This window comes from Eublepharis macularius, chromosome 2 (assembly GCF_028583425.1).
Source record: "Eublepharis macularius isolate TG4126 chromosome 2, MPM_Emac_v1.0, whole genome shotgun sequence".
Taxonomy (NCBI): domain Eukaryota; kingdom Metazoa; phylum Chordata; class Lepidosauria; order Squamata; family Eublepharidae; genus Eublepharis; species Eublepharis macularius.
Genome location: NC_072791.1, coordinates 8,016,668 through 8,040,810, shown reverse-complemented (window position 1 = coordinate 8,040,810; position 24,143 = coordinate 8,016,668). Strand labels below are relative to the sequence as shown.

The following is a 24,143-nucleotide window of genomic DNA, read 5'->3' as shown; positions in this document are numbered from 1 at the left end:
CCGGTTCTGGAAGGCAGCTCCAGCCCATTTCCATTCCTCGCTGCCCTCTAGTTGCAATCCCACACAGTTTTAGACTGGAGAGGTGAAATTGACAGAGCCTTCAGGGAGGCGAAGGTGAAATTAACAAACCCTCTGAGGAGCGATCTCCACAGGCTCTGTCTTTTAAAACTGTGCTTCCTGGCTAATACTGCATCTCCCTACGCTTGACCAACGCGCGCCCAGGCATCTCGTGTGGAGATTCAATGTCACCATGGAGATAGGATTCATGGGGAAAGCTTGACCAACTTTGGGCTCCTTCCACTCAAACCAGATCAAAACCTGGGAGCACCACTGCTACTAGAGAAGCTCAAGTTATTGGAATTTCCCGAGATCTCTGATCCACCTCTGCTAAGGATGCATGTATTTGTGTGCGCAACACAGACAAGGAGGCTGAGTTCTCCCTCTCCAGCTTTTCATTCCCCCCCTCCCTTCCTTCTGGGCTTCCCTATCAGTTAGAGACAGGATGGTGTGGGGGCTTGCATAGCAAAGCAATCCGTGGGCTGGAGGCATCCCATCACAGAATCCCCGAAGGGATTGAGCACTTTGGTTTCTAAAAGAGCTTTGTTTATTCCGCTAAACATCTAATGAAGCAGGAAGCACAGAGAGTTAGGAAATAATTTACAGCAAAGGGAAATGTAATGGGATTTCCCTAGAGAAAGCAAACAGAAAACAGTTCTAGTTAGAGTTAAGTAATATTCTCTTGAATATCTTGCCTCCCTCTTCACTGGGTCAGTCCCTACTCGTTCCACACACACCTTCCCCGTTCCAGGACTCGACTAGCTGCTGAAGACTAGATCTGGCTGTGTTAGAAAAGACCGTATGCTGCACAGCACTGCATCTTGAACTGCGGAATGGGAATCACCCCATGTTCGGAGCATAGACAACTGCGTGTTTTACTCTCCCATTCCCACCATGAATGAATTCTCCAATAACATTCTCAGTTACATAAGAACATAAGAGAAGCCATGTTGGACCAGGTGTCCTCAGGAGGTCTGCCCGTGGGGAAGGGACGCTAGAAGCCCTCCCACTGATTGCCCCCCCCCAACACCAAGAATACAGAGCATCACTGCCCTAGACAGAGACTTCCATCTAGACCTTGTGGGCAAGAGCCACTGATGGACCTCTGCTCCATATGTTGATCCAATCCCCTCTTGAAGCTGTCTATGCTTGAAGCTGCCACCACCTCCTGCAGCAGTGAATTCCATGTGTTAATCACCCTTTGGGTGAAGAAGTACTTCCTTTTATCCATTCTGACCCGACTGCTCAGCAATTTCATTGAGTGCCCACGAGTTCTTGTATTGTGAGAAAGGGAGAAAAATACTTCTTTCTCTACCTTCTCTATCCCACGCATAATCTTGTAAACCTCTATCACGTCACCCCTCAGTCGTCGTTTCTCCAAGCTAAAGAGCCCCAAGCGCTTTAACCTTTCTTCATAGGGGAAGTGTTCGGTCCCTTTCGTCATTCTAGTTGCCCCTGTCTGCACTTTTTCCAGTGCGATAATCTCTTTTTGGAGGTGTGGTGACCAGAATTGTACACAGTATTCCAAATGAGGCCGTACCAGTGATTTTTACAGGGGCATTATGATACTAGCTGATTTGTTTTCAATTCCCTTCCTAATAATCCCCAGTGCAGCGTTGGCCTTTTTTATTGCCATCGCACACTGTGAGTTATCCACCACGACTCCAAGATCTCTCTCTTGGTCAGTTACAGAACAGAAGCTTGCTGGCTGCACTTTCAGTCTGGAGTTCGGGCAACTCGGATCTTGGCAGGACGGTCTACCGTAGGAAAGGAGACAGCAAATGGTTGCTTCGTTATCCCGGCCCAAGTTTTCCCAAGTCCTACATCACACTAAAAACGAAAAACGCTCCATCTTCTCCAGCAGGGCAGCTAGGGATTTGATTACCCCTCCCAGCCAAATAAATTTGCATTATTTCAACATTTTTTTTCCGTTTTGGATTGTCTCATCATAGGGTTTTCAAAGTAAGAGATTAACAGAAGTGGTTTACCATTGCCTTCTCTTGCTTTACAATATTAACCAGGGTTAGTTGAAGTGGCACTGCTGTTGTCTGTGAAAGATCCTCCGCCAGTATCACCTTCCACTACTGCTGCTGCCCAGTAGCTAACCTTCAAGGATTCCTCTGCTCCCTAGAAGCTAAAATGACAAGACTAAGGCTATCGTACTTCGGTCACATCATAAGATTCTCTGGAAAAGCCAATAATGCTAGGAAAAGTGGAAGGCAGTAGGAAAAGAGGAAGACCTAAAACGAGATGGTTTGGCTCAATAAAAGAAGCCACCTCCTCCAGTTTGCAGGATCTGAGCAAGTCTATTAATGATAGGACGTTTTGGAGGTCTTTCATTCATAGGGTCGCCATAGGTCAAAGGCGGCTTGACGCCACATAGCGCACGCACATTTCAACATCTGAGCGACCCTCATTCAAAAGGGCTTTGACACAAAGCTGCCATTTTGGGCGGCAGCCCTGGGTTTGTCACACGCTGTTAATGCTGCCCACAGCCAACCATTTAACTCCAGGCCCCTTTACCCCAGGGAGACAAGAGAACGTCTAATTGGGATTTTTTTTAAAGAGAGTCCATCTAGGGGGGAAGTGTCAGTCAACCACTGGGGCTTTTCGAGGAGGCTGAAACCTGTCTTGTACAGCCGAGCCAAATTGCTATAGCAACAGCACGAGCCGAGTGGGTGGAATTCTTGTGGGGTTTTTTAATGACTCATTTTTTTTGGAGACATCACTTCTTCTTCAAAAAAAAAAGGCTGAATTATTTAAAAATAGAAACCCAAACACACACTCACACCAAGTTGGTGCAAACACCGTTCTCCAAAGATCACACACACGTACACTGAATAATAGCAGTAGTAAATCTTTGGAGGCTCTGAATTGTGTAACCTTCTCTGTTATGAATGGGGGGGGGCAGGAGGGTAAACATCCCAGCAATGTTTGCTTTTCTGGACAAAACTATGCAAATCTAAGCTTCATAATCCAATTAATAAGGCTTTGCAAATAGTTTTTAAAAGGAAGCAGCATCTTTCGTTGCCAACAGCCGTGATTTCATTCAGCTGTTCTTGTTAAAAAAAAAAGATTCTCATGTGTTCATATAAATACTTACAGGAAACAATAAAGACTGAAGCATGAACTCAGAAGCTTGCCAGTTATATAGGGCTGCCAACCTCCAGGTGTGGCCTGGAGATCTCCCAGAATTATAGCTGATCTCCAGACCACAGAGATCAGTGGATTTTATGGCTTCATACCGTGCTAAGGTCCTTTGTCTCCCCAAACTCCTGCCTCTGAGGCTCCATTCCCAATTCTCCTGGAATTTCCCAACCTAAAGTTGGCAAGCTTTATGTTATATATAAAGGTGAAGGCCCTCCATCTCTATCACCCAGTATCGTCTTCTCCAGAGATGGGCAAATATGGCCCTTGGAGCGCATCTCCCAGGGCCATAGTTTCCCCATTGAAAACAACAACAACAACAACAACAAGTGATTTATATACTGCCCTTCAAGGCAACTTAACACCCACTCAGAGACGTTTACAAAGTGTGTTGTTATTATCCTCACGACAATCACTCTGTGAGGTGGGTGGGGCTGAGAGAGCTCTGAGAGAGCTGTGACTGACCCAAGGTCACCCAGCTGGCTTCAAGCGGGGAGGAGCAGGGAATCAAACCTGGCTCTCCAGATGAGAGTCCTGCTGCTCTTAACCACTACACCAAACTGGCTCTCGTGGCCCCGGGAGCACATCTGGCTCGTGATGTTTTATCTAGCCTTGAACCTAGAGAAAACATCAGCCTGGATCAGGGCCCCTGCCAAAGACCCCGGAGAGAAGCTGCCACTCAGAATAGACCGTACCGTGCTAGTGATTTTGCTGGCCTGATTTGGAATTCCTCGACACACAACACAATGAGTGTTGAAATCGATGCACGCACTGGGACATCAACATGAGTGTGATGGTCCCAGCCCCACTTGGGCACTGTGACTAGCTTGTGAGCACCAGGCGTCCTTATATCAGAAAGGCACACACACACAGGTCTGTTCCAGGGATCAGGAATGTTTGAAAAGGTGTTCGTGATCACGAGGAGGCAGTCTTATTTGCACAGGCTCCATGCTATGAAGTTGGTCGCCATGCATCAGTGGGTGGTGGGGTCCTTCCATTTGTGCCCGTTCTCTGGTGGTGGTGGAGAGTGCCCTCAAGTCATAGCTGACTTATGGCGACCACTGGCGGGGTTTTAGAAACAAGAGACTAACAGAGGTGGTTTGCCCTTGCCTGCCTCTGCAATCCTGGTCTTCGTTAGAGGTCTCCCATCCAATTGCTAACCAAGGCCGACCCTGCTTAGCTTCTGAGATCTGATGAGATCGGGCTTGCCTGGGCTATCCAGGTCAGGCCGCCCCTCCTCAACGTGCGCTGATTTCAGCGCATGGAGCATCACGCAGAGATGGCTAGTGTCCGACATCTTTGAGCATCCCATCCTCTGCCAAAGCAAATGCAAAGGGAACAGAGGCAGCGAGTGAGCAAGAGTGACAGAAACTCAGAAATTCTCCTTCGTAGTTTGAAGCATCCCCTCACCAAACTCCAACCTCAAGACACACGAGGTTTGGTGGGACAACACTCGTGTTTTGCACATGGAAAGCCCAAGAGGGCTGGTCTCTAACGGCACATATCCATCCAGTGCTCTGCCAGCAATATGGGCTCTTGGTTGAGTTCCGGATCCAGTTTAAGGTGTTGGTTTTAGAATTTGAAGCCCTTTAAATTTAAAGTATTTAAAGCCAGTTTGGTGTAGTGGGTAAGAGCACGGGACTCTAATCCGGAGAACTGGGTTTGATTCCCCACTCTTCCGCTTGAAGCCAGTTAGGTGACCTTGGGTCAGTCACAGCTCTCTCAGGGCTCTCTCAGCCCCACCCACCTCACAGGGTGATTGTTCTGGGGATAATAATAACATACTTTGTAAACTGCTCTGAGTGGGTGTTAAGTCATCCTGAAGGGCGGTATATAAATCGAATGTTGTTGTTGTTATTTATGGACTGGGACCTGCATACCTGTGGGACCGCCTCTTCAACTATGTCCCCCACAGGGCCTTGTGCTCTGCAGATAAGCAGTTACTGGTGATCTCCGGTCCGAGGGACATTCGTCTGGCCTCGACCAGGGCCAGGGCCTTTTCGGCTCTGGCTCCATCTTGGTGGAACATACTTCTACTGGCGATCCAGGCCCTGCAGGATTTGTTACAGTTCTGCAGGGCCTGTAAAACAAAGATGTTCTGCCGGGCCTTCGGTTGAGGGCCCGGTGATCTGTCCTTCCCTACCGCCCAGATACCGCATCGTGGCTGCTCCTGTAGTTTTACTGTAGTCTTTAGCACCGAAAGATTGATGCCGTTAAACCGAAGGAGCTATGCCTTTAAACTGTGGGTTTTTAGTGTGTGTTCATTCTCCGTCATTTTATTGTGGTTTTAAAACTGTATTAATTTTATTGTCGTGAGCGGCCCTGAGGGCGGGGCATAAATGAGATTAAATAAATAAATAAATGCCTCTCACGACAGCTCCGCTTTAAAATGATCTCATCGAACAGGACCCAAAAGGATCTTGCAGGAGCGTTGCCTGTCAGCGCAGGCGGGATCAGTCCAAGGTAGCCATTGGTCACCCAACCAAACCCACAAATTTCCAGGACGACAAAACTTATAGAGGCTGGACTGGATACACTGGACTGGTAAGGCGATGCAAACTAAGCAGATTTGCATCATCGTCATCGTCGTCGTCGTCGTCAACAACAACAACAACAACAACAACAACAACAACAACAACAACAACAACTTTAACCCGCTCTTCCCGCAAGCGGGCTCAGGGTGAGGTATGTGGGCTTATTTTGCATATTTCATTTCACTCCTGCCCATTCGGAGGAGGCCCTCCCTTCTCCAAAGTCCCGTCTGGGAATCCTGCTTTGACTTCCCTCTAGCTCCTCAGATGCCACCGGGCATTGCCCACATGCAAAGTCTACGAAGTACAGAAAAAGGAGACCCCCCTCCAAACGAATCCAGAAGCAAAAAGCGGAAAACCACAACTGGAGGGCAAATATAGATAACCCAATCAGTAATATTTAAATATTTTATAAAAGATTTAATAAATAGTAAAGTGACTGGTGCTCCGGTGAATTAAGTAAGTTAATATATATAAACATGTCTCATAAATACAGACTATTCCTTTAAATTGTAAGCAACAACCAAATAGTTTTGTAGGACTGCCGGACAAAAAAGCGCAAAGCTGCAAAATGCCAAAGAGAGAGTCCTTAAATACATGAATATTTTCCTTTTTCTTTTTTACAGGTGCAGCTGGAGAAACGATGTGAGAAGACCATCCAAAAAGTAAGTCTCACGAAAGTCAAGGATATAGTTATAAATTGCTTATCTGTCCTTTCTGTTGTAGGTGACGCCAAGAAGCCGAAGCGCCCAAGGAGGCAAGAACCCCTCCGCCCAAATGGTGTGTCTGTCGGGCATTTTGGCTTCACCTACTATTTATGAAATTTTTTATAAAATATTTAAATATCACTGATCGGGTTATCTATATTTGCCCTCCAGCTGTGGTTTCCCACCTTTTGCTTCCACATGCAAAGTCTAGCAGAATCCCCCTAAGGACCAAAAATGTGCATATTTGTGAAAAACGCTTTTCTCAGCGTGTCAAAAACTGTCCCCCAAGCACGTTTCCATGCCCGTTTGCTGTGCATGATTGCCACCAAATCGCCCTGAGCTCTTGGGAGAGGGAAGGAAAGACGCTGGAAATCAAAAGAGAGCAAGTGTGCAGAAAATGATGAGTTGTGCAAGCTCAGCTTCCCTCGAGACGGGGAGGCCCCAGGACGATTCCAAGGAAATATCTCCACCTGAGCTCTCCGGTGACCTGATTGAGCTCCATGTCGAGAGAGAGACAGACCCAGCCCAATTATAAACAATTGCCAGCAGGGCCGCTGAGATTTCAAGCTGGGAGGCAGCCTTGCCAAAGGGAGTCCCTGGAGGAAAGGTACCAGACTTTTGTTGAGTCTGCAGTGATTTAAACACACACGTACATGCACTCGCTATAGGGGTCCAGACGGAGGGAATCTCAGCTGTAGTCCTGCCCAAACTGAAACACAGTACAACTGCACAGTGCGCATTCTGCAGTGTGGGTGGGCGCGCAGGAAGGTTTATGCTCCGACTAGCTGTTCTGAAGCACTGGTCTGCAATGCCTTTTGAGGAGGGGTCCCAGGCTGCCATGGAAAATACAGAAAAAACAGCCGAAATCCTTTTACAGAGGAAGCGACGAGTGTCTCTACACAAGACATCTGACACGTGAAGAACACATGTCGGGAGATGCAGTGGTAGCTGGGAAGGGTAGTTTAAAAAGACAGAGCTGGAGGCAGGGCAAAGGCTTTGCTGTACACTGGAGCTGAGCGAAGGGGCTGTGAAATGCCAGAAGGGAAACTTCAGCCCATTCTAACTTCTCCAGGTCCAAGCCCGGCTCTGGAAGGCAGCTCCAGCCCATTTCCATTCCTCGCTGCCCTCTGGTTGCGATCCCACAGTTTTAGGCTGGAGAGGTGAAATTGACAGAGCCTAGAGGGCAGCGAAGATGAAATTAACAAACCCTCTAAGGAGCGATCTCCACAGGCTCTGTCTTTTTAAACTATGCTTCCCGGCTAACATTGCATCTCCCTACACTTGACGAACACGTGCCGAGGTGTTTTGTGTAGAGAGACTCTCAGACGTAGCCCCTTCTGCACTCCCGTGCAGCTGTGCAAAACAAAAACCAAAAGCACTCCCAGGAGTTTTTTGACTAGCACGCTTCTTAGCAATACAGGGCACGGTGGGCCCTTTCCCCTGCAAGCTCAGCGTAACTAAGTCAGAGCGCAGAAGGAACTGTCCCATTTTATCCTCACAACCACCCTGTGAAAGAGTGACCAACCCAAACCATCTTGTCAGCTTCACGGAGGCTTGAACCCAGGTTCTGGTCTGATACCCTGTCCCTTTGTTCTATCCACTGGTTTCTTTGGAGATCAAAATCAGACAGAGATTTCACTTATACCCTGAACAGCTTGATTTCAGAGTGCGGGAGAATAAGTGTTGCACTGTCTCAGAGGAATCTGCCTCCTGTATGAGTCACTGTTCAGGGCAGGCGTTTCATACTCAGAACACACCAGCGTGCCGTTTGAGTCAGGATACTGGCTGCCTCACGAGAAGCCCAACCACCTGTCCATTAACTAAGCCCCGTTCACTCTGCATATGTTCCATTGAACCGAATGGGCGTTACTGCCTGGAGCCATTGGTTACATTTTTATCTCGCCCTTCCTGTGACAAGTCCAGGACAGCAGCTCTTCTCTCCTCCGTTTTCCCTCACTACAACCCTGTGAGGTAGGTTAGGGGATTCCAACCAGGGTCTCTTGAGCCTTAGTCGGACGCTCTGACCACTACGCAACACTCCCAGCTCGTACTGTGGTGAAAGCAAGTCATCTAGAAATCCATGGGGCTTCCAAGGAAATGTGGTTGGAACAGCGGCGTTCAACTCCGCCCCTGGCTTCCAACTGATTATAGTACAGGATTAACCGCAAGAAGGAGTTTCTCAGCACCCAGTTAAAATACCAGTCTCAACCACTCTCTTGAAACAGCGTCTCTTTGCTCTTTTATTAGCCAATTAGATCATCAACAGTGAAATGATAAGGAAATGTTGCAGCAGGTTTGTCGTGGGGGATGAGGGGACTTCTCTGCTCTAGGAAGGAGGTACTTTCTGGCACAAAGATTTGTGTGCTGTTAGAAAATCCTAAAATACAAAGGGCAAACCGTGTTGCCAACGACTCACTTTTTATCCCCATGCAGGCGCAGTTGAGGGGATAAAAAGCCAGTTGTCAGCAACAGATTTACCTGCCCAGGGACTCAGCCAGGGTGCAAGGAGAAGTCAGTGGAGTTGTGCCAGTCCCTCCTGGGCCTCGGCTGCTGGCCTATGCAGCACCAAAGATGCGTGCAGGCCACCTCAAGGGCGGCAGGGCTGAGCGTGCAGCCAGGACACCAGGTTTTTAAAATGTTTATACCAACGGGCTTGGTTGCTAGTTGTGTTATATTTGTCTTCTAAGTAAGTATCCCCCCCATTCAGGCAGCATTCTGGGGCACAGATGGAAGAGAAAGCATCCTCAAAAGCCAGATTTTTACTCTGCCGTCGTCTAAATAGTGAACTGTAAGATTTCCTGACTGCTTTTTCACATTCACATCCTATCCTTTCCCTAAATAACCAAGGGTGAATTTAATCAGCTTCTCCTAGTTTCCCATTACACCAATCCCTCGAGGTGGCAAAATAGTAAAAAGTCTAGTGGCATCTTTAAGACTAACCAACTTTATTGTAGCATAAGCCTTTGAGAGCCACAGCTCTCTTCGTCAGATGCATGGAGAAGCCGAAGAGAGCTGTGGTTCTCAAAAGCTTATGCTACAATAAAGTTGGTTAGTCTTAAAGGTGCTACTGGACTTTTTACTATTTTGCTAATACAGATTAATTTGGCTAACTCCTCTGGAACCTTGAGGTGGGCTACTCTAAGAGACAGCAACTGACTCACAATCACACAGCAAACTCCTGGGCTGAGACAGGATTCTAATTGAGCTCTGCCCAGTATAAATCCAACTCTTTAGCCACGATACACTGACAGCCAGCATGGTGTAGTGGTTAGAGCATCAGACTAGAATCTGAGAGACCAAGGTTCGAATCCCCACTTTGCCATGTAAGCTTGCTGGTTGACTTTGGGCCAGTCACACACTCAACCTAAGCTACCTCACAGGGTTGTTGTGAAGATAAAATGGTGGAGAGGAGAACTGTGTGAGATGGTTAGGATCACCATTGGCAAGAAAAGCAGGGTATAAATGAAATAAATAAATACAACACACCTGGGCCATTTCCAGACGGCTTACCTGGCTCTGGAACGTTGTGCCATCTTGCGGGGAAAACGCAAAATATCGCGTTTTCCCCGCAAGATGGCGCAACGTTCCGGAGCCAGGTAAGCCGTCTGGAAATGGCCCTGCTGTCAGACAAGGAGAGGGGAAATGTCAGTCAACTGGTTTGTAGGTTTTCCAAAAATTAACGCTGAACCTAGACTATTTTTTTTAAAAAAGATTTTCTATCCAGTGGTCATAGATCTAGAGGAGTTATCCATGTTAGTCTGTAGTCGCAAAATAGTAAAGATTCCAGTAGCACCTTTAAGACTAACCAACTTTATTGTCGCATAAGCTTTCGGGAACCGCAGCTCTCTACATCAGATGCATTGTCAGCTCTCGAGAACCACAGCTCTCTTTGTCAGATGCATCTGCCAAAGAGAGCTGTGGTTCTCGAAAGCTGACGATGCATCTGACAAAGAGAGCTGTGGTTCTCAAAAGCTTATGTGACAATAAAGTTGGTTAGTCTTAAAGGTGCTACTGGAATCTTTAATATTTTTCTATCCAGTGTATCCTCTTGATTTTCATTGTATTTTAAAACATGTTTTTCAGTTTGTTAGTATCAGGAGCCTGATCTCAGCTCACCCCTTACAACATTTAGGTTTACATCCTGAAAATCTTGTTTGTCTCTAAGATGCCACTGGACTCAAATACGGCTGTCAGAATCGTGTGTGTGTGGTGCCCTCAAGTCACAGCTGACTTACGGTGACCCCCCCCCCGGTGAGGTTTTCATGGCAAGAGACTAACAAGAGGGGGTTTGCTATTGCCTGCCTCTGCAACCCTGGTCTTTGTTGGAGGTCTCCCACCATAGAAGCATAGGGTTGGAAGGGACCTCCAGAGTCATCTAGTCTAACCCCCTGCACAATGCAGGAAATTCACAATTACTTCCCCTCCCACACCCCCAGTGACCCTTGCTCCATGCCCAGAAGATGGCAAAACACCATCAGGATCCCAAGCCAAACTGGCCTAGGGAAAATTGCTTCCTAGCCCCAAAGTGGCAATCGTCATTACCCTGGGCAAGTAAGAAGGGGCCATGAGAACTAAGCACTGATGTAACCCTTCCTGCCCTCCCTCTCATGATCTGCCCAGGTTCACAGAATCAGCATTGCTGTCAGATGGCCATCTAGCCTCTGCTTAAAAACCTCCGAAGAAGGAGCGCCCACCACCTCCCGAGGAAGCCTGTTCCACTGAGGGACCGTTCTACAGTAGATCTACCCAGTTTCCCACTTAAAACATTTAGACCTGCCAGACACTGATCTCCTGGCTACAGAATTCGCACGGAGGGTTTCGAGCAAGCCCCCGCCTGTCTAGGAGACGCAGACCTTCCTGAAAGCCAAAAACCCCAGTGGCTTTCCAGTTCATCATTACACAGAATCATATTTGAGCTCAGTGCCTGGCCATATGGCAGAAAAGAGGATTAAAATTTGAGAATTTAAGGCAATCCAGTTAATGTGAAAGGGGACAGGTGGGTGTGTCAGCCCCCCCCCAGACATCCACACTCACAGCAACTAGGACGTTGCCATTGCAAAAGCCACAAGCCCCACCACCCAAACCAGAGAATCCCCCAAAGCCTCCTGAAATACATCTTGATCTTTCCACCTGGGCTGCTATTAAAAGCATGGCTTGCTGTTCAGAACAATGGGCGATGCTTTTCTATTGTCGTAAGGTAAAAGCCTATTTGAGAGCCAGCCCGGAGATTCCTGTCTAGAGGCAGAAGCCGCACCGGCTGCCAGCACCTGAGTTCCTTAAATAAAACATGCAAACAATAACTCACCTGTACAAATTCTCCTTAGGGACTAGCGTCAACAGGTGCCTTTTCCTGATGATTTCTTATGTAGCTCGGCACAACAGACCATTAAACTTTATAGGTTGTTATACTCTATTAATCCATGATAAATGGGCCGAGGTACCGAGAGAGGAAAGTGCGCTGTTTTTATTTCATAATAATATGGATTTGAATATCCAGCCAAGTTTGAAGAGGGATTTTGCTACCCTACTTTCCGCCTTCTCTTTGTGAATTCGGGCTCACACCATTCCTGCCTCCCCTCCTTACTGGGCTACAGACATTTAGATTCTCTTCTGCTTTTTACAGTACAAGGAGATAAAGATGTTCTTTTGATGGTTATTTCCTGTTCCTCTCTTAAATTGCATTTTTTTAAAAAAAAATGGTTTGCATTTAAGAAATCAGAATTAAATTGTTCTCACAGCTGGCTTTTGTGCACGCACGATTATTTTAAGGAATAACCCCAAAAGAACAACTTGACTGTTTTGCACGAATGTTTACAGAGTTGTGCAAGGGGAAGCGTTGGTTAAAAAGCGGATCTCTGACTCCAACTTTAAAAACAAAGCGAGCTCGGAATGCAGGCATTCCATTCATCCAAGATTAACAATCCAGTCCAAGTATTCTAAAGCCGGTCCTTATTAACGGAGGCTGAACTCTGTCTCATGGCTGTTTCTTCTTAATAATCTTTCCCGCACACACCCCGAGCTGTTCTGCGCTTGTTTCCACCATTTCAAAATCCAGCCTAGAAAGCCTCCATGCCGGTTCGTTTTGTGAATGAACTGGGGAAGAAGGGCAGACCAGTTGGCTAAACCGAGAACCCTCCCAGACGGTCGTTCAGATCTGCATTTTTAAAAAGCAGTATTTGCTTTCTTAAATGATAAACCCACAAGCCACCTTTCTCGGCGGCCTGGGGTTTGTCGATGGTGTCAAACAGAAAATAGATTCCCTCCCGGTGCTTTTAGGAGATTTCCTGCCCCCCCTTTCTCTGGCACCAGACCAAGTCCACCTACAGCTGCCTTGAAAAATGTGCTAATTCAGAGAAATATTTGCAGCTAGAGAAACAGATACACAAAATTAGACTTTTCCTCCTACCCTGGAAAATCCGTCCTTCTCAGTTGGAGACACAAAGCTGACGGTGTGGGAGGGAGAAGGGTGGGTGGGCTAGCATTCCCGTCTCCGTCAGGGGTTTATTGGAACCAGGCAAAGAGACCACCAGCTTGCTCTCTGATTCTCAGATTTGGGAGAAGGGGCGTGGAGGTAGACGATGGCAGCTCTGCGAATGCCATTTTTTCGTTCATTTCCCCGAACAAAGAGATGGCAGCTTCCTGTATGCCGAGAGAGGGGTTGCATTCACAGCGCAAGTCTAAGCGGACTTACCCCAGTCGAAGTCCGTTGATTCCAACGGGCTGCGACGGGCGCAACTCTGCTCAGGATCGCCCTGTCAATTGCCCGGAAAAACGGACCGCGCGAGAAGAAGAGCGCATTAACGTCCGCGCGAATGCGGTGCCAACCCGCCGCAAACGGCTGCCGCGCATCGGCCACGCGCCCGTGGGAATGCAGGGCGGAATACACGCGCGCCATCCCCGTCCCTTCCTTTTGCGCCGGGGCGGGTCCTCTGTGCTCCCCCAGCCCCGTCTCCGAAGCCCGAGGCTGCAAAGATGGGACATTTCCAGGCGAGCTCCGGGTGGCTCTCGAGGAGCCCGGCCAGAGGTCCCGGTCCGATCGCGGCTGTTTTTGCACCCCCCCTCCCAATTATTTTTGGGGGGTCGTCACTGGACTCCCGACGGGCCGAAAGATGCCGGCCGAGCCGGGCGCGTTTCCTCCCCTTACCTGGGCGCGGCTCTGCTCCAGGCCCCCGAAGCGTCGCCCGTCTGGGTGCAGCTGCGCCAGGCGAGCCACAGGCGGCGGGCGGAGGAAGCAGCGCCGCGTCCCCAGCCAGGCAGCCAGGCAGCCCGGCGCGCCCCAGGCCAGCGGCGCCTTCGCCTGCGCAGGAAACAGCCGCCACTTCCTCCCCCCGAGGCCGGGCAGCCCCCGGGGCGGGGACTTCGCCGGAGGCGGGCGGCCGGGCTCGAGGCTCGCCGGCGCTTCCCCGCTGGCCCGCGCCCTGCCCCTGCCCCTGCCTCGGCGGTAAAGGGCGTGCCTCTGAGCACGTGCAGAGCTCCTTCCCGGCCTCTGCCATTCGGAGCCAGCTAGCTTGCTTGCTTTGTCTCCCTCCCTCTATCCTTTCTTCCTTCTCTTTTTTTCTTCCTCCCTCCCTCTGTTAATTCTTTCTTTCATCTCTCTTTCTTTTCTCTCCCTCTCTCTCTCTATTCTTCCTTCCCTTTTTCTTTCTTCCTCTATTAATTCTTTCTTTCTCTTTCTTTCCTCTCCCTCCCTCCTTCTAATCTTCCTTCCTTCCCTTTTTCTTTCTTCCACCCTCTCTCCCTCTATTATTTCTTTAATTCTTTTTCTTTTCTCCCTCCCTCTCTCCTTCCTTCTTTCCCTTTTTCTTTCTTCCTCCCTCCCTCTATTAATTCTTTCTCTCTCTCTTTTCCCTCCCTCTCTCCCTGTATTCTTCCTTCCTTCCCTTTTTCTTTCTTCCTCTCTCCCCATTCTTTCTTCCTCCCCATTCAAAAAGAGTCCAGTAGCACCTTTAAGACTAACCAATTTTATTGTAGCATAAGCTTTCGAGAATCACAGTTCTCGTCGTCAGAGAACGAAGAGAACTGTGGCTCTCGAAAGCTTATGCTGCAATAAAATTGGTTAGTCTTAAAGGTGCTACTGGACTCTTTTTGATTTTGCTACTACAGACTAACACGGCTAACTCCTCTGGATCTCCCCATTCTTTCTTTCTTTCTTTCTTTCTTTCTTTCTTTCTTTCTTTCTTTCTTTCTTTCTTTCTTTCTTTCTTTCTTTCTTTCTTTCTTTCTTCTCCCTCTATCCTCCCTCCCCCTCCCTCCCTCCCTCTCTCTCTCTCTCTCTCTCTCTCTCTCTCTCTATCATCACCCGCCTTTCTCACCAAAACTCAAGGTGGCCTACACAGTGTGTGATTAGTACTGTCAATATCAAGGATGTTACAATAAACCAGGCCATAGGGGATATGAAAGCGAATTTGCAAAGACATAACATTAGCAGAAATCCAAGACAGAATAGAAGAAATGCTGAAACAGCGCGCAAGCCATTCTAGGACTGACACATTAAACAACATAGCATGGTCCCTCAATGTTTACAGCAATTACTCAAGAGAGCTTTTTACTCAGAAGGAAGGGCTTTACTGTCGGGCAGTGGTCTCAGAGGGATGCATCAGTAGAGGGATGGAGCCAGAGGAGTTAGCCGTGTTAGTCTGCAGTAGCAAAATAGCAAAGAGTCCAGTAACACCTTTAAGAATAACCAACTTTATTGTAGTATAAGCTTTCAAGAGCCACAGATCTCTTCGTCAGATGCATCTGATGAAGAGAGCTGTGGCTCTCAAAAGCTTATCTTACTATATAATTGAGTAAGCGTGTTTCAGACAACTCACTTTATACCCTGGTGCACCACCAGAGGGCGCTGCTGCAGAGGAAAGCCCAGTATAGCTCCAAAAAACATACTGTGGGGGGAAGCCCAGGCAGGGAACAGGAGCAGAGCAGAACCTGGCTGGTATTAGGTGCGGAGCAGGTGGCAATGCCCACTCCCCACCTTAACCCAGCTGATATTAGGAGCAGAGTAGGTGGCAATGCCTTCCCCCACCTTCAGCCAGCTGGTATTAGGAGTGGAACAGGTGACAGTGCCCACCACCACCTTAACCCAGCTGGTATTAATACCGGAGCAGGTGGCAATGCCCACCCCCTTCAGCCAGCTGGTATTAGGAGCAGAGCAGGTAGAAATGCCCGCCCCCTGCATTAACACAGATGATATTAGGAGTGGAACAGGCGGCAATACCTGCCCCCCTTGAGCCAGCTGGGATCAGGACCAGACCAGGTGGCAATGCCCACTCTCTGCCTGAACCCAGCTGTTAAGAGGAGCAGAGCAGGCGGCAATGCCAGAACCCCACCATAACCCAGCTGATATTAGGAGTGGAGCAGATGGCAATGCCCTCCCTCACTTCACCCAGCTGGGATCAGGAGCAGAGCAGGTAGATATGTCCACTCTTTGCCTTAACCCAGCTGTTATTAGGAGCAGAGCAGGTGGCAATGCCTGCCCCTCCTTCAGCCAGCTGATATTCGGAGTGGATAGGTGGCAATGCCCATCCTCCACCTTAACACAGCGGATATTAGGAGTGTAACAGGTGGCAATGCCTTGTTACACATACTGATGTGCGCTGAAACATCTGCACGTGAGATTGATCTCGGTGATGCTTTGGTGAGTCATTGATTCCTATGCATACTAAGTTCTTTAGCTAGTAGTAATGAAGTGGAAACTGAAGTCATTGTATTTTTGAAAAACTTTATTTTAGAAAATTGTTTGCTTGGTAATATCCTGCCCCTGAGGAAGTGGACATAACACGAAACAAGCTGACTTTGCCGGCCGCTTGTAGGGCGGAGGGACCCCTTCGGGGGACCCATTTCATCTTCGTGGTTCCACCTACCTGTAAGAGAAACAAAACAATAAGGATTTCATTAAGGATCACAACAACTGGATATACGTACCTTCACCTGCCAGTCCTACGAGGTTAGTTGAGGGAGGATGACGGTTCCTGACCGATTGATTACCTCTTTGGAGACAGAGAATCATTTTTGGAAGAGGACATTTGTCAATTTCTTCAGCGTTTCAGTGAAATTCTTTCAGAACTTAGAGACTCTGTTGCTGTAGAACGAATGGTATGTTTTCCAGTAAGGTGTATTGAAAACTGAGATGTTTATATGTTTACATATGCATGATTATCATTTATGATTCACATCAGATAAATATTTTTGCATTAATTGATGTATTGAAATATTCTTAAGGTAATTGACTTTCTTTCCCTTGTTTATTTCTTGATTGGTTTGGAATTGACACTTTGTTGAACTGTGGGGAAGAGGCACACAGGAAATCTGTTTTCATGTTTGCCGGTTCCAGCTACGTGTTTTTATCCCCCCTTTCCGCTGAAGACCTCAGAACAGCGTGTATTGTTCCGCATTTTGTTTTTGCAACAACCCAGTGATGTAGAACAGGCTGAGAGTGTGCAGCTAGGGTTGCCAACTCTGGGTTGGGAAATTCCTGGAGATTTGGAAGTGGAGTCTAAGGAGAACAGGGTTTGGGGAGGGAAGGGACCTCAGTGGGGTATAATGCCATAGAATTCACCCTCCAAAGCAGCCATTTTCTCCAGGGGAACTGACTTCTGTATTCAGAGATCAGTTACAATTCTGGGAGATCTCCAGCCCTCCTCCCCCCGGGGAGGTTGCAAGCCTATGCCAGTTCACCCCGCCAGCTTCCATTGCAGGGTAGGGATTCGAACTGGGGTCTCCCAGATCTTAGTGCAACACCGTAACTATTACACCATGCTTGCTCTCAATTGCTGGGCAGAGTGGTGGATTAACAATCGCATGTCAGCTTTCTCTGAGCAGAGGAATTGAATCCCCTCCACACTGTTTGGACTCTGGGAAGGTATTTTTTGGTCCCTTGGGGAAACTTACATATAAATTACATTGGTACACATTGTTTTCCCCAGAGCTCATTTCGAGGAGGAACGCGCAGGAACGCAGTTCCAGCAGTTCCCCAAAGAGGTCACATGTCCGGTGGCCCCACCCACCTGACTCTCTGCCATTTTGGGCCCGTTTCGTCCTGGATTGGGGCCAAAATGGCCCAGATCGGGCCTCTGACAGGTGGTGGATCACTCTCCTGCTCAGCAGCGGCCCAATCTGGAACATTTTGGGCCTCTTTTTGGCCATTTTCAGCCCCTTTTTGCCATTTTGGGCCCGATTTCGGCCCTGAATGGCCAGGATTGGGTCCAAAACAGCAGGGTAGGTGATGTCAGGGGGTGTGGCATATGCCAATCAGTTATGCTAATGACACACTTCTGGTGATGGCAAGGGGAGTGGCATATGCTAATGAGTTATGCTAATGAGTTGTGCTAATAAGTTCCTCCAGCTCTTTTTCTACGTAATGACCCCTGGTTTTCCCAGTGGGTTAAATAGCAGCTCTCCGGGATTAGAAAGCCTCCTTCTCGCATGCCACAGTTCTAATTTGAATTTAGCCCACGTGTGCCTGGAAAACATAGGACAGGATGGACCTGGGGGACCTGGGGAAAATGTATCATGTGGTTAGGCCCAGAGTGGTTTAGATACTGGGATCTAGTTCGGAACCCTCAAAATCAGATCCAGATGTGGCCGTCAGGTCAAAAAAATTGCCAGCCCCCGAGGCTAGTGGTTGGAGCAGCCACTTGAAGGGGGTGAGTCTCAGCAGCACTGAGCAAAGTAACAGGTGAAGTTGGCCAGGTGCAAACGTTGCTCTAATAGCGGATTCTCAATTGTTTCAAACGTTTGGGAGATCAAGGACACAAAGAGATGCAAAAGATACTAAAGGTTCACTTTGAGTTAAATCCTAAATTTTAGTTCAGTGAGTTTAGGGAATTCTGTGTTAGAGATAGTTTGCCCTCCCCTTTCACTTCCGAAGATTGCCTACGGGCAGGGAATACTAGCAAACCAGTTTATGTCTGTAACGTAGACATACCCACATTGGCCACAAATTGAATGTGACGCTGGTGAGGAAAAAGCCCTTTCCGGTGGGATCTTGCTTGCGCACGGTGTCTCGCTGAACCCATGCAAGAGCAGCTACGTGCGAACAAGATCATTGGCCTCCAATGTGCAGGAGTGCGCCATGCGGGATGCAGACTAAGATTAATCTTTTGCAATATGAGTTCTCCCTTCCCTATAATAATTACATTCTAAGGTTGGCATCGCTCTTCAAGGCAGCGTAAGTGGCCTCTAAGGACGCAGCATCCGGCCACAGGGGCTGTCAGAGAAACAGTCTTGAGCGACTGTTTGCCAGAGATAGCTATTGTCAATTGGTGCCGCGGCATAAGAAGATGCAGAAATTTCAGGTAATCGTGATTTGCACATATAACTCTGGGGCTATTTACAAGAGAGATTCTCTGGAGCTCACCTGGAGACACAATTTAGATGTTTTATCAATAAGATGCAGCCCAGATGCATGGGCTTTCTCTGTGGTGGCCCCTACCCTGTGGAACGGCCTGCCTGAGGGGCTCAGGAGAGCCCCCACTCTCCTAGCTTTCTGCAAATGATGCAAAATCGAATTATTCAAAAGGCTTCTTACTCAGATAGGAGGACTGTATTGTAGGGAGGGGATCTCAGATGCTCCGCTAATGAGTTAGGAACTATATGTTTCACCACTATGTTGGATTGGATTCCTACTAATGCTATGTCCTTGTGAACTTGTATCTATTTGCCCTATGGCATTGTTTTTGGAAATTTTTCTAATATTGACTGTACTAATTTCACACTGTGTAGGCCGCCTTAAGTCTCAGTGAGAAAGGCAGATGACAAGTGACATACATACATACATACATACATACATACATACATACATACATACATACATACATACATAAATGGTTGCCATCCTCCAGGCAGGGTCTGGCATACACCTGGAATTACAGCTGATCTTGAGACTACAGAGATCCGTTTCCGTGGAGGAAACGCCATTTTCGGATGGCAGACTCAATTGAATTGCATCTCTGCTCACTCAATTGAACTGGGTCTCTTCCCTTCTCCAACCCCCCCTCCCCAGGCCCCGCCCACAAATCTGCAGAAATTTCTCAAGTGGGAGTGGCCACCCTAGAAGAGTCAGAGCGGTGTGGTGGCTAGTGTGACATCAGTGTAGGGTCTGAAAGACCCGGATTCAAATCCCCCCTCTGCCATGAAATTCATTGGTGATCTTGGGCCGATCTCTCTCTCTCAGCATGGCCTCCCTCACAGGATTGTTGTTGTCTGGATAAAGTGAAAGAAGGGAAAATCACATCGAGCCACCCTAAGCTCTTTGGAGGAAAGGCAGGACAAAAATGTGACAGATACAAAGAGGCAGAAGACAGCTCCAAAGGCAACCCAGTGGAATGAACTGGTTACACATTTTCTCTTATATTTCCTTAAAGAAAAGGGCTGGAGACATCCACCTGTTTAAAAATGAAAGCTTTGGGGTATTTCTGAGAAGGTCCCTGCCCCTTCCGTCCAAGTTGCTATAGGACCAACCAAGCTGTACCATGATCACCCAGGACCCAGCTGCTGCCACCTCCAGTGAGGGAAATTCCTGGAGATTTGGTGGTTTGGAGAGAAAAGGGTATAATGCCATGAAGTCCAACCTCCAAAACAGCCATTTTGTCCAAGGGAATGGATCTCTGTCTTGTGGAGATCACTTGTGGAGATCCAGAAGATATCTAGGCCCCACCTGGAGGTTGGCAGCCCTATTCCATTCTGCTTGGGGCCTTCTGTGTAGACTGGTGCAAGAGCAGGCTGGAAGGAACCCATCCATGCCTGCACACCATATATCTTTGGCCCATGGTCCTGAGGCTATGAGTGCAACCAGTCTGTCACCTTGTGATGGAGACACACCAGTCTGGGGGCCTCGGCATTTGGCTTTTTTGCTTTATGCCTTGTGAGATATGGAAGGACCCCCTGCTGGTTGGCTTGTGACTGATGAAGAGTACAGATTTGATAATCATCAGGGCTCATTTTGAGGGGGAATGCGCAGGAACACAGTTCCGGCAGTTCCCCAAAGAGGTCATATGTCAGGTGGCCCCGCCCACCTGACTTTCGGCCATTTTGGGCCCATTCTGGCCCAGATCGGGCCTCTGACGGGTGGTGGACCACTCTACTGCTCATCAGTGGCCCGATCCTGACCATTTGGGGCCCCTTTTTGGCCATTTTCATCCCCTTTTTGCCATTTTGGGCCACATTTTGACCCTGAATGGCCAGGATTGGGTCTAAAACAGCCAGGATAGGTGATGTCAGGGGGTGTGGCATATGCAAATCAGTTATGCTAATGACACACTCCCGGTGATGTCAAGGGGCATGGTATATGCTGATGAGTTAGGCTAATGAGTTCCTCCAGCTCTTTTTCTACGAAATGACCCCGATAATAACAACAGCAACATTTGATTTATATACTGCCCTTCAGGACAACTTAACACCCGCTCAGAGTGGTTTACGAAGTGTGTTATTATTTATCCACACAACAAAACACCCTGTGAAGTGGGTGAGGCTGAGAGAGCTCTGAGAGAGCTGTGACTGACCCAAGGTCACCCGGCTGGCTTCAAGCGGAGGAGTGGGGAATCAAACCCGGTTCTCCAGATGACAGTCCTGCTGCTCTTAACTACTGCATTTAGTGCCAGTTTGCTTAGTTGGGAATTGATGAGGAAGCTACTGTGGAAGTGGAACCCTGTGTGAAGATGGTATATAGAGGACTGAGCTTGAACAGCAAGGGACTAGGAAAGAGACATTAACGTTCAAGCAGCTGTGCGTTTGTGCATAATTTAAGCACGCCTGCCTTGGATCCGAACCTTTAAATATCAAAACCGGTGTCCAACATGGCATGGTTCCCCTTCTGCTTGTGAATTTAAAGCAGGCACAGCCAGGATAATTGGGCTTTTTTTCCCCATTAGGCAATCTATGCATCCTCAGAAGCACTTTATGGGTCCGGCATACCTATGGGACCGCCTCCCTCCCTATGTCCCTCCGTGGCAGCTTCGCTCATCTGAACAGGGTCTCTTGCAGGTGCCAGCTTGTACATGGGCAAAATCAACAGCAGCCCATACATGGGCTTTCTCTGTGGTGGCCCCTACCCTGTGGAACGGCCTGCCTGAGGAGGTTAGGAGAGCCCCTACGCTCCTGGCTTTCCACAGACAATGCAAAACCGAACTATTCAAAAAGGCTTTTTTCTCAGCTAAGAGGGCAGTATTGTAGGGAAGGGTTCCCAGATGTTCTGCTAATGAGTTAGAAACCATAGACTTCACCATTATGTTGCCTTACATATTATCTGTTGCTTTAAATATGTACTCCTATATACTACTTGTGCTTCGTGTTGTCTAATGACAGTTCTAGAATTGATTATGTTCTGTTTCAGCCATTCTTCAACCCCATACTGGATCCTTGCTAATACTATGTCTCTGTAAACTTGTATTCATTTACCCTCTGACACTGTTTATGGAAATGTCCTTGACACCGTATGGAAATGCCTGCCCTTGTCCTTGCTACTGATTGTACTCATCTCACACTCTGTAATCCGCCTTGAGTCTCAGTGAGAAAGGTGGAATAGAAATGACGTAAGTAAAATAAATAAATAAACATGATCACGGTACCTGGTATCCATGTGTTCTGGGCGTCACTGATGATAAAAAGTTGGGGTGTAAATCCATAGGTCCGAAGGATGGTGCATAACTGGAGAGAGAGGGATGAAAACTATGCAAAGGCCAATAATTTATTTCAGCGGAGCTGTGTCAGATTCTCTTTTGTACTTCCATCCCTCTCGAGCACCAGCCATTGGCAGAAATCTTCTTTCTTTCCAGATATGAAACCCCCTTCCCCTGTAAGCAAAGCTGAAGGTACTGATTGGACTCCGGGCTCCCTCCCCTGGTGAGTAAACTTAACATTCTTTCCCTTTGATTCACCACCTCTGGCTGGCACTCGGCAAGCTCACTCCTTTTGGTGCACAGCAGGACTCAGCCGTTTAACATGCTCGAGATTGAAACCTGCCACAGCAGGGTGGCTGTCGGTATCTGCCGTGGCTTGCAGGGTGGCTGTCGGTATCTGCCGTAGCTTTCAGTGCGGGATCTTTGCAAGGGAAGAGGAGACATAGAAAGGGAATCGGGCAGTTGTGAGAGAACATGTATTTGTCATGCTGTGCCATGTTGATAAATTATACAAAAGAATAAGGGCAAACCGAAGAATCCCATGCAACTGTCTATAATGAACTGTCCCAAAGTGTTTCAACTTCTACATTCTTCTTCAACAGTCATTAATCACTAGTGACACACCCTTTAACAATTTATTACATAGGATAGGATACAATGACCCTCAGTGGAACAGGCTTCCTTGGGAGGTGGTGGGCTCTCCTCCTTTGGAGGTTTTTAAGCAGAGGCTAGATGGCCATCTGACAGCAATGCTGATTCTGTGAACCTGGGCAGATCATGAGAGGGAGGGCAGGAAGGGTTACGTCAGGGCTTAGTTCTTATGGACCCTTCTTACATGCCCAGAGAAATGCCGATCGTCACCTTGGGGTCAAGAAGCAATTTTCCCCAGGCCAGTTTGGCTAGGGATCCTGGAGGGTTTTTTTAAAAAAAAAATTAATTTATTTAAAAAAATTATAACAAATCCAAAAATAGACACGTGATAAAAGTTTTAAAATTTCTTATGTATCATCCTAATAAGTAATATCCTAACATTCTGATAACCAGATTCCCCCTTATGTTATCCGAAGTCATTCCCAACTTGAAGATATAACTTCTTGGTCATTTAAACAGTGTACCATAGGAGCCCATGTATCTTTTTATCCTTGAGGGGAGAAATTTATCTTAGTCTCAAAAAAAGAGTTATTTGTAATTCTACCCATAACATAGTTGTACCAAAGTTTCTTTTGCCACAGTGAGATGGAGTGTGTGTGTGTGTGTGTGTGTGGAGGGGGGAGTGATTTCCATCTAGCAGGATCCTGGAGGGGTTTTTGCCATCTTTCGGGCATGGAGTTGTGGGTGGGGGGAGATAGGTGGGAATTTCCTGCATTGTGCAGGGGGTTGGACTAGATGACCCTGGAGGTCCCTTCCAACTCTGTGATTCTATGACTATATGACCCTAACCAGGCACAGAGTAAAGCAGATTTTTGCTGTGAGCATTCATGGAATGGGTGAATATAAAATCCAGTCTTCCATTCCCAAAGGTACACTTACATTGTAAAAAAGAGGGCTGCTGTTACATCTAATACCTCATGTTTCTAGGCCTGATTGGGGTAAACCATTTCCAAATGGTGTAATAACAACAACAACAACAACATTCGATTTATATATCAACCTTCAAGACACCTTAATGCCCACTCAGAGTGGTTTACAAAGTGTTATTATTATCCCCGCAACAAAACACCCTGTGAGGTGGGTGGGCTGAGAGAGCTCTGAGAAGCTGTGACTCGCCCAAGGTCACCCAGCTGGCTTCAACTGGAGGAGTGGAGAATCAAACCTGGCTCTCCAGGTTAGAGTCCCGTACTCCTAACCACTGCACCAAACTGGCTCTAACAACAACAACAACATTCAATTTATAAACTGCCCTTCAGGATGACTTAATACCCATTCAGAGCAGTTTACAAAGTGTGTTATTATTATCCCCAAAACAAAACACCCTGTGAGGTGGGTAGGGCTGAGAGAGCTCTGAGAGAGCTGTGACTAGTCCAAGGTCACTCAGCTGGCTTCAAGCAGAGGAGTGGGGAATCAAACCCGGCTCTCCAGGTTAGAGT

General features: G+C 47.7%; 1 protein-coding gene across 5 annotated transcripts in view; it reads right to left on the bottom strand.

The window, feature by feature from the left end:
• GNG2 (G protein subunit gamma 2) overlaps window positions 1-13,773 on the bottom strand; it is a 66,685-nt gene extending 52,912 nt beyond the window's left edge. For 2 of the 5 annotated variants that reach the window (XM_054971426.1, XM_054971425.1), the window contains exon 1: window positions 13,587-13,773. The gene's annotated coding sequence lies outside the window, so the exon portion shown is untranslated. Of the gene's footprint in view, window positions 1-11,747; window positions 11,763-12,848; window positions 12,870-13,586 lie in introns of those variants that run through there. The other 3 variants (XM_054971428.1, XM_054971427.1, XM_054971429.1) reach the window with 3 other exon arrangements.
• Between the last annotated feature and the right edge of the window lie 10,370 nt (window positions 13,774-24,143).